Genomic DNA, 15,185 nt, shown 5'->3' on the forward strand with positions numbered 1-15,185 from the left:
TTAATTCAAACAAAAAATGAGGCAATTTCGAGAATTGTTACAAGTAAAAATTATAAATTAAACATCCGTTTCTTCCGTTATCATTCAAACTTCTTGAGAATACGTTTTACAACACGGTCGAAGAAATTAATAAATAATCGGTGTGAAAAGCCAGCGAAAAAGCCGAAAATAGAAACTTCCAGTCACAGAAATGATAAGAAATACTCTGAAGCATCAAAGATGAGGTTCGATGTTCTTGTAACGGGAGTTACGGCCTTCCGCATATTTTAACGGAATGCGGTAACACGGGGAATGGAACGATGCTTCGGCAGCTCGTCGCGGCAAAACTACGTTCCCCGCGTTCAAACCGAAACTTCAGGCAAACTCTGATTGCCGTATGCGGCCCGTACACGCGTTCGTTCGCTCGCGTCTACTCGCATTCGCGGCGTTCCGTGGTAAATTCGTCTGTTCGCAAGGAAATCCTCGAACGAACTTCTGACACGGACAGCCGCAGTCCCGTTTGTCTATTCGCCGCATTTGCATGCATATGCCCGTGTTTTGGCACAGCAGCGACGCGATTCACTGTGGTTGTTAGGTAAACTTTGAATATGTTACAAATACGGCCCATTATACTTAAATTACGTTCCGCATTCTAATGGCCACATTTATACAGCGCCGTCTGACGACTCGGTCGATTCGCACGAGACACGACTGCAGAAACGTAGATAATATTTAATAAACAAACATGTCACACTCGCTCGTTAACTTGCATGGAAGAAAATAAAATACGACAGGAATAATGTGTAGACTAACAAGTGCCTAGCCTCCTACTAACTGTAGCTGCAGCAACTTTCGTCCGAGATAATTCTCACAATTTGTATCTCTTCTACTACCTGTTTCAATCTTTCCGCCCTGTGTCTCTTCGTTGCTACTATTATCGACCACGCTTTAAAATTAAGCTCGGTCGTCTATCCACGGGCAAGGAGAATCTCTTGTTGAAGCAATTACTTCATGAAAAACTCTACATCTTTATTTTTGTATATCTGTGATCCGGAGACCGCTGTTACGCCGAAAATAGAATTTAGTGAAACCAAAAGTATTCTAAATCAGGAAAAGTCCATATTATTGTGCCCTTGAATATAAATTATGTTTGGGTCTAGGAGCTAGAGGAGTATAGATTTTCATTTATGTTTCTTGTAGCCTTTAGCTAAAGCCAGAAGCCTAACTTTTTTGGTAATGTCTTTTGCTACAAATATATGAACGTGCTCCCTATCGATTCTATTGTATTGTAACACTATGAGAATGATAATCTGGATCAGTATAAACTAATACATTATACTTATATCTTTGTTTATTTCAATATATTTTTCTATTACAAATTCATCCACTCGTTCTTCTATCAGTCCAACCTCAACATCTGTAAAAGTCAAGCAAAGAACACCAAGCTTTGGATGGATCTTATCCATTGAAATTTCTAAAACCGTCGTTTCTTGCGTTATTAAATCGATGATATAGACGTCACAATGGACACGAGTAGACTTGGAAATTACGAACAGTGTTCGTAACATCGAAACGAGTGTGTTCGAACACCTATCTAATCCCTCCTATCTGCTAACAAATTCTCTAACCATTATGTTAGGCCAAGCTCGTTTCAACCGGCCTGGAGTTTCAATAAAAATCGTGTCAGGAAGATGAACGGCGAACACCTACTTCGCCTTCTAACGTTCCAAACGACGTCGATCCAATTGACCAAACTGGCCATTGTCACAGACGGTCGGAGACTTTCGAACGAGCCTATTAATTTCCAGCACCGCCTTCACGGTTTCCAGACAGAATGCTCAGGCTGCTACCCTGGCTCCCTCCGTTTCCCTCATTTTCTTCCCTTCTCGCGCTCGATTCTCCATTATTATCGTCACTCCGTGGTCCGGCAAAGTGAAGTACACAGGAGATAGGCGTCCTGGAGCCCAGTGACAGGGTCCATTAGAAGCGGTTTACTTAGGTCCTTTAGGATTAATCTCCGCCTCTGCTCACCGCTCCTTGTCTCTCTTTATCTTCCGGCCCTAGTAGCTGTCCTAGCTCGCTCTGCTATCGCGTTCTATAGCGATTCTATCATCTGATCCCGTCAGCCGGCAAGAAACACCGGGATACACAAAAGAAGCTTCAACGAAATCACATTGGAAGGTACCGCGCCGATATCTCGCGCTTCTTTCCACGAAAATGCTTTTGCTGGTGCTTCGTGCGCTGGACAAGCTTTGTAGATAAATCTTCCGATGCAACGGGGCTACTTCAATCTGAAGAACGACATACGATTTCACGAGATGCACTACGACGATGCTTCTTCGTTCTTGGTTCTTGCGACTCACCTTGTATTCATCAGCTTAATTAGAAAAAAATCCAAAAAATCTACATCTGCGAGCAAATTTCTTCTACCTCAAGCCTTGACAATGATAATAATTAATAACAAGCAGCGCGACGCACTACTACAAGCTTTATCGCGTTTAATAGCTCATCAGTGACACGATCAGCTTCTCCTTCGATGTTGGTTAATTACTCGAACTGTAGCTTCTACTTATCGATATCGGACTTGTGTATATTACTAGTGGAATATTTGCAATGATTTTCTCTATTGTACCATTATTCGGTCTTCCATTAAGCGGATTTTCTTATTAATTAAATTAATAGAATTACGAATATCTGTGCCCAAGGATATTCCCAGCGTGAGAGGATCCTTGTTTCCTACAAATTGTTGGATTCTGTGGGGACAAATAGGTAGACTTCTAATTTTTCATCGTATACGTAATTGTAAGCTTTGAGTTAAGTTGCACAGTCTGTTGCCCTGGATCCGAATTTATACGACTGCCTTTTACGTTCAAAGGTCAAAACCCATCTCAGAGGTTGTCATCTTAGAACCACAGATCGTACGATTTCGAAAGCAGTTCCGCTTGAAATTTCCTACGCGATTTTATACGTCGTGAACGACGTTCCCTGCGACACTCGACTCCCCGAACGAACTACTTTGAATATGAAAATAATGCAAATTTTTAATATTTCTGTACGATAATAAAAACATTCTCGCGAAACCGTGTCGAAAATCGCAGTGTCAGACGCTTTACAAGGAAATATGAGAAATTTCTCGCGCAAAGTCGATGAACGATAAATTGAGAACGATAAGACGCAACGAAGGGGAAAAGATAATTGATCGTGGTCGCCTTCTGGGTCAGAAAGTACGGGACAACGAAGCCATTCGATGACCGACGTGCCGGAAACGATCCCCAGCTCCGTAAACAAATTATGCATTCACCGTGGACGCAGCTGCGCGTTTTCCCTCGGTCAACGATGGCTCGGCCATTCTGGTCCATAGTCTGCTTCCGGTCGCGTTTGTTCCTATCGGTTTTGCGAGGCCGCCGTCTCGTTTGTATTCGCCGTTGCGAACTGGACTTTTTGAGCGTCTCACCGTCGATTTATGTCTGATTTATGCGCCGCCACGCTCGTCCCCCGACTCGGCATCAGCGTTTAAAACCGCGTCGCAACGACTTCTGGCCCCTCTTTCTCTCGTTTCGTTCGCCGTTTCTCGTCGTATAATTCGCTCGTGACGACGCCGGAAAATCACGGCACAATTAACGTTCTGTTTCGCGTCCGTTTCCGGCCAACGAGCATTCCGCGTGTTTTTCCTCGCGTACCCGTTAAACGAACGTTAAATTAAAACTCTCGCGTTCCGCCTTGAATTTCGTCTCGCGGGATCGACCGGAATTTCACCGTCTGTCCTCTTCTTGCCACTGAGCAAAATTAAGTAATGCACCGCAACGAACACATTACCACTTGCCTCGTGAATTACGACTAAGCTCTGAGTAATTACGATCCCTTCTGAGAAGCCACTTCAACAGATAACTGACACTTGATTGCTGTTCTCTCACCCTGGTGACTTCGCGTTGCATGAAGGCTATTCAGTTTCTCTTCGTCTAACCTTATAATTCACGGTCGTTTAGTTTGCATATTGTACAATTAGATTTACGAATATATTATTCGTAATTATATCAGTTAATTGTACCAATTATACACAGGCTCTGTTATTCTGTTATCGAACCTCGTGTCGATTCGGTTCGATAAATTTCTACATTCGAGTAACTTGGATTCAAACGTATGCTCTAGCAACGTACACTTGTTTTTGTCCGCTTTAAATTTATTTACAAGTTTCTAGCGTCGGTTTTATCGAACAATCGAGTTCACTTTGACTTCTCTTTGAATTCAAATTCGAAATACTTTGTTAATGGAAACTTGTTATTTCAGTCGGAGTATCCTTTCAAACGAAGCTGCAGTTCTCCCAACGACTGCATGACTTCAAAGCAACGAAAATTATTACACAACGTGATACTATACCTAGTTTCATTTTCACTGATATCGATTTACCTAAATCGAGTCATCAAACGTGGTAATAATAAGTCAGGTTATTCAAATTCAAGCGACTCGAATTTTAGTAAGTTAGCTAGTACGAACGAGACATTAAGTAATTTGATTAATTTAAGCAAAGTTTAAGAGAGGGATTTTATACGATGTCTCGAAGGAATGGTTTGTTTAAGACATTTACGTTACGACGTTCCTCGGGAAACGGGGTGAATTTCATCGCTGTTGCAACGACGTTCTAACGAAATGACCCATAACGTTTTATATGATGTATTTTTATGCAACAAAAGAGGCATTACCATATTAGATGTGCTATAAAAACCGTAACAATACTTTATCGTTTATCCAGCCACATTTTCCTAACAAGAATCCATACGACATTTCGGTTACTGATATTCCTCGAGCAAACATCAAGCGCTTAAATGTACATAGTTAGCAGCGAGATAAAATTCTTTGGATAAAAGAATTTTCGCATAATTAAAATAACAAATATTTAGTTTTATACACAGTATTTAACACTAATATTTGTTTGCATATGATTATCCATATTCGATTCCAAATAGCGTTCATCGCTACGTATCTTGGACAAACTTATGCATTTCAGAATCACATAACTGTTCGATTAATATCTCCACCTACGATGACTTCGCGATCTATCAAAACGCCAGATCCAAGCTTCATCAGTAATTTAAAAAAATCATACACGAGATAATTTGAATTTTTCGTCACGCGTATAAGACAAGACAAAAGCTAAATGTAATTTATAATCGACGCAAGAACCAGTTATCGATATTCTAATTTCGCGTGTTCGATATTCTTCTGACAACAGTAACAACATATTCTCAACGTAAAATCCCACAATTCCTTTACCTTCTTTTTCTCCATATCCTTTTCTCCATAACCAAGTACGCTGCATTGCAAGAAGAAAAAATAGAAAAAACGGAAGATAAACGATACAGCGGAAGTCTTAAAAGCTTTCAGGGTTCTTTCGTCGTTATCTATCGACACTGACAGCGGGCTAAGGTGGCAAGTCGGGTTAGCTAGGTAAATTGGCTTAAGGGATTTCACCGTGGACGAGCTTAATACTCGGCGCTGTACGATGTGCTCGTTATAGGTCCAATCTACGGTTCTGGACCAAGGGGAAATCTGATTCGTGCGTTCCATGCACGCGATCGCAAACTCCTTCGTTAGCGCTGGAAAACTTCGGATTACGCGTGGCGTATATCGCAAAAGTGCGTCGACTCTTTTTCCCCGAAGCAAGCGAATCGAAAACGCTGGCAATCCGATAAAAAGCAATTACCGCGGACAACGGTGACAGTGCTTAACTACGGCGACGTATTCCGTCCTGTCCTTTTTGTAATTCCCATCGACCGACCGTCTGGAAAGCTCGTACGAAGTTGACGCGGCGACAGCTAGAAGGCTCGAAAAAGGAAACGAGAAAAACGAAGATCCCGACGTTAATAGACATTTCAGTCTGTAATATCTTGTTACCAGTGACCATGTACACCGGGTGCTCCAATATCCTCGGACTATCATTTTTTAACCTGCTCTGTATCGTATCGATACCACCTAATGACAAAATCCGCAATCAACCCAATACTTTGAGAAAGTTCAAGCTTCTCGATATAACGAGGCAACGATTTTCTAGACGAAAAAATATATAAATCGTTTGGAGATTTATTAAATACAAAATATGAAAGGAACGATGCTGTGACACAGGCTCGATTTTATGCCATTGTGTATTAGAAACCTGGAAGAAGAAAGACGATATTAAAGAAGAATTAATTTACGTGGCGGATTAGTACGAAGAATTGGTGATTCATTGAGACGAAATTCAATTTTTCACCACTGTCGATCTTGTATTTACCGACAAGAATGATAGATATTTTGAAGTATTAATTATATAGCATTTTATGTATAGCATATTATATAGCATTTTACAATTTAATTTATAGCATTTTAGCAATTATATCGATCGACGTTTTATTCTCGTCTTGTATCGGAATCTCCAATACGTTATCGTTCTCTTCTTTTCGTATTTTTCTTCAAACTTTTCGACGAAGCTTCGGACCATTTATATTTTCTTATTTGTATAATACATAATACTACGATAATAATAATAAGAAGAAGAACAGCATGTGTGCAAGATTGAAAAATACAGTTTGAGTGGAAAAAGTTGGAACACCCTGTAAACTTTGCGACCGAAAGGATAGGTTTTAGCTGAAAGGCGATGAGTTCATCCTGGAATTTCGTAACGTTGTCTCAAGACGCGATAACAAACGTTTTCTTTGCTTTCTCAGCAAACACCTGGCATAGAGCTCATTACTATACAGTTGTCAAACAGTGGCAAACAACGACGCTTCACTGTAGGAGCTGTGTACGCAGCTGGCTCGCGTTAGACACGTGGAAATTAGAAGTTTTCGCGCTTAACGAACCACTAAGGATCCACGCGGCCGTGTACTTTCAAAACAGCCGCGAATTAACGATGCCGAACACGACGAGGGAATTTGTCGAGAGGACATCGTCGAGTCGAAGAGTCTGTCAAAGTTTGAACATGGTGTACGGGATCGAACGGAGCGCGAATAATACCTGGCAAATTCACCTGGATTTACCGCATTTGAGAGATCGTCTTGAATTACTTACGGGACTTACAACTGTCTATTACTTGCAGACTGATCTTGTTCGTGTCTGCTCTCGAGAAAACAATACATTTTATACAAAACTAAGTCTCTTCCAATTTCACAATTTTGTTACGTAAGTACGCGATTAACGTTCGATTCTCGAACAACGAGTTACTTAGCTTCTTGAGTTCATTTGTGAGAGGCAACGTGAATAATAGCAAATTCTAAGATGAATTAAAAACATAGTGTTTGTAACGCCAACACCTTTACCGTTCTTCGATTCGTGGAATTTTTAAAGTATAAATTAAGTATTAATAAAGTATTAATAAAGTATAAATTATACGTACCATCGCTGAAACCTGCAGATCACCTCCATTTCCAAGAAAAATTTACGTTACGTTGCGGTAAGATGCTTCGTTTTCATCTGCAACCAATTCAAAACGATTATTTTACCACATACAATAATAATGCAATATTATAATCCTCCCATAAATTCATCAAATATCTCGTCGTAATGTTTTTCAAATTTCTTTCAAACTTTACATAACCACGGTAGTCGAGTTTCATAATAGTCAGATTTCGGTATATCGCATAACACGCATAACGCGTTAAAAGTGTACGAACGATTCCTTAAAACATACTCGTGAACTATATAAGAAACGCGAACCGGATGACAATATCAATGGAGACGACATTGAAAATTATCTCGATGCAAGTGATACGCGTAGATTGAATAATTAAATTAATCCTTGGAGAGGAAGCGGCTTCAATCGGGCCGAATTAACACGCAACGAAATCCTATTACGCGTCGAATCTCTGATCCGAGCAGCGTGTAGACAAAGCTTATTACAATGACTTAACCGTGAATTACCGCCTGGCTAAACGAAGGCCCTCTCCTCGGATCGCCTGCCTCTCTCCTCTCTTACGCAATCCACAAGCGGCACGAACAAACGGCCGAACGTTTATCCAGTTCCCTTCGTCCCGTCCCGATTTCCCTTGCTATCCATAAACCAGCGGCGAAATTCCGACGCACCACGAACGCCGAGCGTACGCAGGCTTATAGCCGGCCGTCCGCAAAACCGTAAACAGCCCTTAAACGCGCCCTTAATCCTCATCCCCGTCGTGGCTTCCTCTTTGCGTATGTATATTTCTGTGTACGTATATGTTTATGCATACATATGCATATATGTATATATATACATACATATATATATATGAACAACGAGTAACAGCTACGCGGATATAACTTGCGATGTGAACGTAATAAGGGAAAATAGGTAAACAAGAATTTCCGCGGCCAGGTAATTGCACATCGAGGACGCTGTTTAATTGGTCCGCTGATTAATTGCGAAACGAGGAGAATAACTCGTTTCTAGGTACTTTCATTGCTATTAAAGTTAAAGCAGACAATTTCTAATTTTTCACAGACGCTATATTTTACGCGATTTTCTGCGATTTTATGGCAAGCATTGCTTTAAGTTATAAATATATTAATCCTCATCGATCAGACATTAACACCAATACTGTAGGATTGTAGAGGATGGTTGGTCGTGTGGTTTAAATGACGAGATAACTCGATGTTGAAACTGTCAAGTACATTTTAAAATAATGAATAAATACAGAGAATGTTCGCTAAGATGCTTGGTACTAACTGATTCGCTAAAGACTGTGTATTGATCGCTAATAAAATCGCACGAGACTGAGACTGAAAGCTGGTCACCTTACGATCGCGTTCGTTTATTTATATTAGTCAGGGGAGTGCCGGAAAATTTTAATTCGAGGTTGTTTGACGGTTGCACGTCAATGTTTTGCCCGGAGTTTATTTATTATTACATTATGTATGTTCTAACGATGTTGATACTCCGAGGCAAAACAACAACATGATTCGAGTTGTCCTCTAGCTCATGTGCCGCTACAAGATCTTTACTACAATTAGTTTATTTACAATAAATGGATTAAACAGATGTTGGTTAAACCGGAAAACAATGGTTATTTAACATGAGTTAATCACAATAATATATTATAATCAAGACAACTAGATAGTTAATTTGCAACTCTCGTCACCACGGATGCAACGCTCTCTCTCACGCGCATGACACTCTCTCGACAATGCTAGTGGCACGCGCTCAAGAAGACCACCCGCTCAGAAATAGTAATAGGATAAGCTAGACATCCTGCATACCACAGCCATCGAAACAATAACCAAATGGAAACGGAATAAGCGCCTCTGAGATACACCAGACGACAACTCCTCCAGAGGGACTAAAACCACAGTATAAAAACCCTCCAAAATAAGCGCTCGTCCCAGTTTGTTAAAACATTTTGAATCAGTCTCTTGTAACACTTTGAATCGTCGCTCTATTGGATTTGCATGACAAATTCTATTATTGTATACAAAGTTCAATTTCTTCACCTTATTCGTGAAACGTTCGAACTGCGACGCGAGGAGATCACCGGCGATCTATCGGTTTCGTGATTTCTTGAGTCTCCGACGTCACACTTGACTACCTCTGCAACGCAATTCGTACTCTCTGACTTCTCAACTCACAATGACCGTTAATTCGTTTTTCTCCCTTAGCAAGCTCTTATTTTTTTGTCTTAGCCTCACCACGCACATGTTCCACAACCGCTTGTTTATAATTGGCCTGACACTCTAGGCCCCTCGTCCACGATACTACAATACTAACATCCTAATGGGGTAATTCATTGTTGGGGAAATTACAAAACTCGTAAGTTTCATTTTCTGACGATTGCTCGCCCTTCCAGGCTAAATTTCAATATATTAGGTTGTCTGAAAAGTTTCTTTCGTTTTATGAGGAAATAATAGACGCACAACGTTATGAGAAAATAATAGACGTTTTTTTGTTTTATATTATTTTGTCGAATTATGCACGATCCATTTTGTTCTGTTGAGGTAATTCACAGACGTTTCACAGACTTGGCTTCACGTTTATACGAAGGTGCACTGTTGTAAAAAACACGTTTGCGAAAGAAAGACACTTATCGGACAACCTAATATTCTGAAAGTTCTTCTTCATTAACATTTTGCAGCGGCGACACGTATATGAAAGCGATTATGTAAACGTGTTGCTCCGGTTCGATTTTATGATACAGCTCGTACAAATACATACGCGTTCATCGTTCCCTTGCGTCCACCGGGATCGCCTTCATAAATATCTCAATCTTCGGAGCGACGCGCGGCTGCCAGACTGATCGATGGGAAAGAGCCATTTGCGAATCGATTGCTTCCGGGTATAACGAGTTCTTGCACAATTTTTCCTGCGGACGTTGAGAAGCGCCGCCTTGCAGATCTTCCCAGCGATTTTTCTCGCATCTGCAAAGGAATTACAAAAGCGTCAGCCTGTTTGACGTAACTGACAAAGCAGATCCGGCTTCGATTTGGAGAATCTGCAGGCTTCAAGATCGGCTAAAAATCGTACGTATCTTTTCTTGGATGCGATAACTCGAGTTTTCATAACTCTGCGAGCTAATTAAAAAATGATCGGAGATAGAAGAAAATGTTTACAAGACTAAATGCCTTTTAATACGTCCGAAGAAAATGCTAGAGACGACGAAGAATTTTCCAAAATGTATAAGGAAACTGCGTCGACCACGTTCTTTTGGGAACGTACAGCGACTGTGTACATTCTTCAAGCCTATAAAGTTTCATCCAAATCTTTCTAAGGATCATTTGTTACTATTGACACGCGTTTACTCTTTTCGCTGCAAGAGGAAGAACGCGAAACATCGAAACCACCAAAGAATACGAAGATAAAGAAGAAGAAGAAATCTATGTACAAGTGGTATTAACCGGTTGAAATAAATTCAAAGGTGGTTCAGAAATATTCGGGTAAATTTTTTGATAGAAAGACATCGCTTTGTGAACGTCGTCGCTCGGTATCTGAATATCGCGAACGATACGAGCCGTGTTCCCTTTCGATTTGACGATCTCTTCTCTATGAAAAGAAGACGAAAGGAGGAGGAACAGACTTTCCCAGCACCGAAATTATGCTCGCAGCAAGCTTCATCTTCTAGAAAGCACAATATCGAGGATTCAACTGAAGATTCTTTGAAAGCAAAGTACACGCGTATATCATGATTTTTTCTAACCACACAGAAAATTGGCCCGTCTTTATACAACTGAAAATACTCGAACGCTTGTAGAAATCTTTCACGAGAATATCCTGTGTGTTTACGAAATATTTAACGGAAGAACGAATCTATTATATTTTTGGTTTTGAATTTGGCCATAATAATCACAATAACAGTCGCGCGTATCTCATTCGCGCGCTAGTGAGATTTCAAAATGTTGTAGGTAAGAAGGAAAAATTGCAAAATGTTTTACGTAACAGACGTAACATGTAGATAAGAGTTTTGCATGATAAGTTTCTTCGGCCACGGTATACGTTCTCAACGAGAGGAAACGAATCGAGGATACTTGTCTTAAAAGATAAGAACCGAGGAAAGCAAACGAGGTTGAAAAATCACAGCTGTCTTCCAGTCGAAATCGAATCGAACAAATTAATAGGATAATAACCCGTGCAGAATGGATAGAATTTTCTTGGATATCGATTTCCAATTATATCCGCCGTCGTCGTTAAATCCACGTGGACGAACGAAATTCCGCAGGGATATCTGCCCGATAACGATCGGCTGGCCCATTTTTACTTAATATCGCAATTCGTTTGGAACTCGTTGCCATCGATAATCGCCATCCATATCCCGATGCCGAAAACTTCCCGATTACTTCGAGCAATTTTCGCCTCCTCGACGCCTCGAATAATTGGAAGCCAAGTCTATCTAGCGTAGAAGACAGATGAAGTAAAACTATTCCAAGAGAGACATTCGTCGAATTTTGTTGGTTCGTGATTTAGATTCAAAGACAAGTAATGTGACGAATATTGCAATTTTGTTGCGTGTGCTTCTACTTTAGAAAAATAAAACTGTAAAATTATAGCCACACTGATACGAAGCTGCAACTACACCACGTCACATCGTTTGTCTATATTGGACCTCACCGATCGTACTTTTCTATTGATGAATAATCGATAAAATTCGCGTCTAGTTGTCTACGATCGATAGGTGAACGATCCTTTTTCGGTATAAGTACGAACGCAAATGTTCGATTAAAAATACACTCGTTCGTCTGAATATTAGCGAAGACCTATACTCTTTACGCGTCCAATATCGCAATCACAAAATTCACGTGCATCGCATCGTTAAAAATATGAATCCTCCTGTCACACGAAGTCGCTATTGACAAATAACAATGACATGGCGTTATTGGTCTGCAACGAAGAAAAATCGCGCATTTGGAAACGCGTGCATGCGAAAGAAAGACACATGGCGATCTCGTTTCGATCCGGCAATGGAGCATCGAACGGATTGAAACGAAATAGAACAGCATAAGAGAGGAAGAGAGCGGATAGAGCAAAAGGCAGAGCAGCAGGGAGAGAGTAGAAGGGGAGTAGAGGCGTCGCGACGTCGAGTAACACAACCACACCCTTCGAAGGACCTGCTGGATCGATAGGCACACTACGCTCTGCTTTAGCAGAGAAAGAGAAAAGTGGCGAGCGTTGGACAGAGACGGGACAGAGAAAGAAGATAAGACAAATTGCCAGAGATCTCGCGGCGCGCTGCTTCAGCCGCTTTCTTCTTTCCCTCTGCTCCTCCGCTCTGCACCCATCTTTTTCCTCTTTTTCTTTTAGCTTCTGTTATATACCTGCCATGGACAATCGACGCGTGTCGCGACCAACTTCTTCAACGAGGATGAAACTAACGCGTCTAAGATCGTGCTTTCGGTGGTTATGCGTTCTGGTGAACGCGGATATGTCAGAGCAACGAAGGACGAAGACCGCAGATGGCAAACACGATATTTATATTTTCAAAGTCAATAAGGAATTTCGTATGGAAACTAGGATGACAGAATTTCGACGCGAGTTATCGAGAAATATTCAGGATTTTCTAACCGCATCACTACGTGCAATATCATCGTATAATGTTCTTAAGCAGATAATATTTCTCCAACGAAAACGTGTTGTAGCTTACGACTTTTCTTGCTTATATCGGCAAGTACTGCACACTTGAACGTTTCTCTGCGACACAGCCTGTAAATTATTACGAGCGTACGCATTTCGACCTCCGTGTGTTTCATTTTTCCTTCGAGTTTCGTTCGACAAATTTTACCGAACGACAGTTTACCAGAGTGCGCGTTCGCTGTAACCGGACAACATGCCAGTGCTCGTATTATTAGATGCTGTGTACGCGCGCTTTTTCCACGCGAATTTTCAATCTCGACCCGCGCCGTTGCATCGCGGTAACCAGGTTACCGGGGCAAATTCACGGTGACGTCGTAATCGAGTGAGCCAGATAGGCAAAGGCATACAGGTGCGCCTAATCGAATCCCCGGAGAAAGGTGGTGACGATAAAGCTTCGTAGCGATCGTACGCGCATAGACAGACAGAACGTCCCTAACTTCCTGACCAAATTGATTTCGATCGGAAAAAGGAAAAGGAAAAAGGAGGAAAAGAACAGCTACGAATAACGTTTGGAGACGTGTAATGACGACGAACGAGCGACAGTAGAGCGAGTTCGATTCGTTTACGAGCGTAGTTGGTACTTTATTTTTGCCACGACTGCTCCAACTCCATGGTACCACCGTTTTGTAGAAACTCGTCGACGACCCTCTCGACCGCTGATTCTCTCCCCTCTCCCAATTAGAGCCGTTAATCCTTCGAGGAGTTTGTTGCAAATTAAAGCGAGGCGGCTTCAATTACCGGTGTGTTTCGCGAAAAACATGGTCCATACAAACGACGCTCATTTGCTTCGATCAATGAACAGCCTGGTTGAGCGACACTCCGGCTTCGGTTCGTATCGCGATGCGATTAAAATTTCCTCTCGTTAACGAGAAACGCGACACAATTCGCGCACATTTTTCAATTCGACGGAAAGTTGTCGACCACCTCGCGACAGAAATCCGCGTCCTTTTCTCCCATGCGCTTGAACCTCGCGTTCTTCGACGCTTGCCACTAGTCCTTGTTAATCCATTGTCGAACAGACACGTAGCATGTAAGGCTCTCGTGTACACGCGTGGAAAACCGTGAAAAACTCTGTTCTGCTATGAGACGTAAATGAGAAATTGTTGAACCGCAGGGACAATGATACCAAGAAGGGATGAAAGATTGAAGAACACGAGCAAGAAAAGCTTTTGTTGTCGCGAAAAGATTTTACCACCCGTGAACCGACCTTGCAAACAGAACGTAACGACCTTAACGAACCAACCTCCGCACGATTGCCACCCTAACGCTATTTCTAGTGAAATGGACTCTTATCGGAGCGGGAAGATGAAAGTGGATGACATAATGGAGTTTTTGAAACAGGAAGGAGATGTTTCTTGTGGGGAAAAAGTAGCATCTCTTGTGGGTATACGAAAGTGACAGTGGTAAATGAGATTTAGATTTTGAAATTCTGATTGGCCGACAATCTTTTTAAATATAATATCCGTATCTCTTTTAAAAAGCCACGAACGATATAAAATCACGTTATTTTCGAGATGTTTTATACAACCTACAATCTGCATAATATGTAAGAATTTTCTACGATAAACTTTTAAATACTTTGCTCAGCTACTTCATCTTATTTCTTATTACGAGCACATTTGAATTTCCCATAAATCTACCTAACCTGATTGTTACGACCGTTCGCGGAGAGACGCGGTCGCGAGGAAAACGCGTCAGCGAGAGGCGTAAATTCTCGCTACGATTCGGTTAATCGACGCGGCGAAGTAGTCGTTCCCCTGTTTCGGTTAAGATAACAGAGGTGGTTGAATGAATATGACACAGTATAGTAAGTTATATATCACCGTTTATTCTAACAACTTATAACGAAGACAGTTACGCTGGTGCGTATGTACGAGATGAGTGAGTGACTGATCTACGGGTGTGTATACCCGGTCAAAGCATGTTGACTGTTCGAAGGATGTAAAATCAGTGATGTTCGGAGACGATGCTGTGGCGGAGGAAAGCTAAGGATGGGTGTGTCTAGCGCACGGGACCATCGGATTTGTTGGTGACGATTTTAATTAAGAGAGTGAGGGAAATAGGCTTCGTTGTTAATTGGTTAAACGAAGGGTCTTAACCGCCCTCGAGAGAAAGTGGTTAGAAATCAGTGATGTTCGGAGACGAT

General features: G+C 41.4%; 1 long non-coding RNA gene across 1 annotated transcript; it reads right to left on the reverse strand.

Moving 5' to 3' along the window:
* Nucleotides 1-1,850: 1,850 nt before the first annotated feature.
* LOC112212467 lies at nucleotides 1,851-7,425 on the reverse strand. Its single transcript, XR_004461286.1, has 3 exons — nucleotides 7,345-7,425; nucleotides 2,339-2,342; nucleotides 1,851-1,864 (listed from the first exon to the last, which is right to left on the reverse strand). It is a non-coding gene; the product is annotated as an uncharacterized LOC112212467 (long non-coding RNA).
* Between the last annotated feature and the right edge of the window lie 7,760 nt (nucleotides 7,426-15,185).

Source organism: Bombus impatiens, unplaced genomic scaffold, assembly GCF_000188095.3.
Source record: "Bombus impatiens unplaced genomic scaffold, BIMP_2.2 scf_0197, whole genome shotgun sequence".
Lineage (NCBI taxonomy): Eukaryota > Metazoa > Arthropoda > Insecta > Hymenoptera > Apidae > Bombus > Bombus impatiens.